The sequence below is a fragment of the Pteropus vampyrus genome, unplaced genomic scaffold (assembly GCF_000151845.1).
Source record: "Pteropus vampyrus isolate Shadow unplaced genomic scaffold, Pvam_2.0 Scaffold47, whole genome shotgun sequence".
NCBI lineage: Eukaryota > Metazoa > Chordata > Mammalia > Chiroptera > Pteropodidae > Pteropus > Pteropus vampyrus.
In genome coordinates, this window is record NW_011888828.1 from 7,274,771 (window position 1) to 7,275,131 (window position 361).

Genomic DNA, 361 nt, shown 5'->3' on the forward strand with positions numbered 1-361 from the left:
CGGGAGCTGCGCCGAGGCGGAGGCAGGAGGCAGGGCGGCTCGCGGCGCGCGAGGTCCCTGCAGAGCTGAGGGGAGGGAGGAGCAGGGCTCCTGGCCGCAATAAAATGCGGGGTCAGTCGGAGCAGACGGAGCCTGGCGAGACTCGGGCACTCGGACCCCCCTCCCCGGCGAGCCAGAGCAGAGTCCAGGACTAAAGTGCATCACAGCCCTCCCCGGCTGCAGCCACACACACCAACTGGAGACACACACCCGCCGGCACGGCCCGGTCCCCTTCCCCTCCTCCACCCGCGCCCCGGTCCCTCTCCGCCCTCCCTCCGGCTTCTCTTTGCGAGACTCCTAACTTTTCCCCCACTCCCTCTCC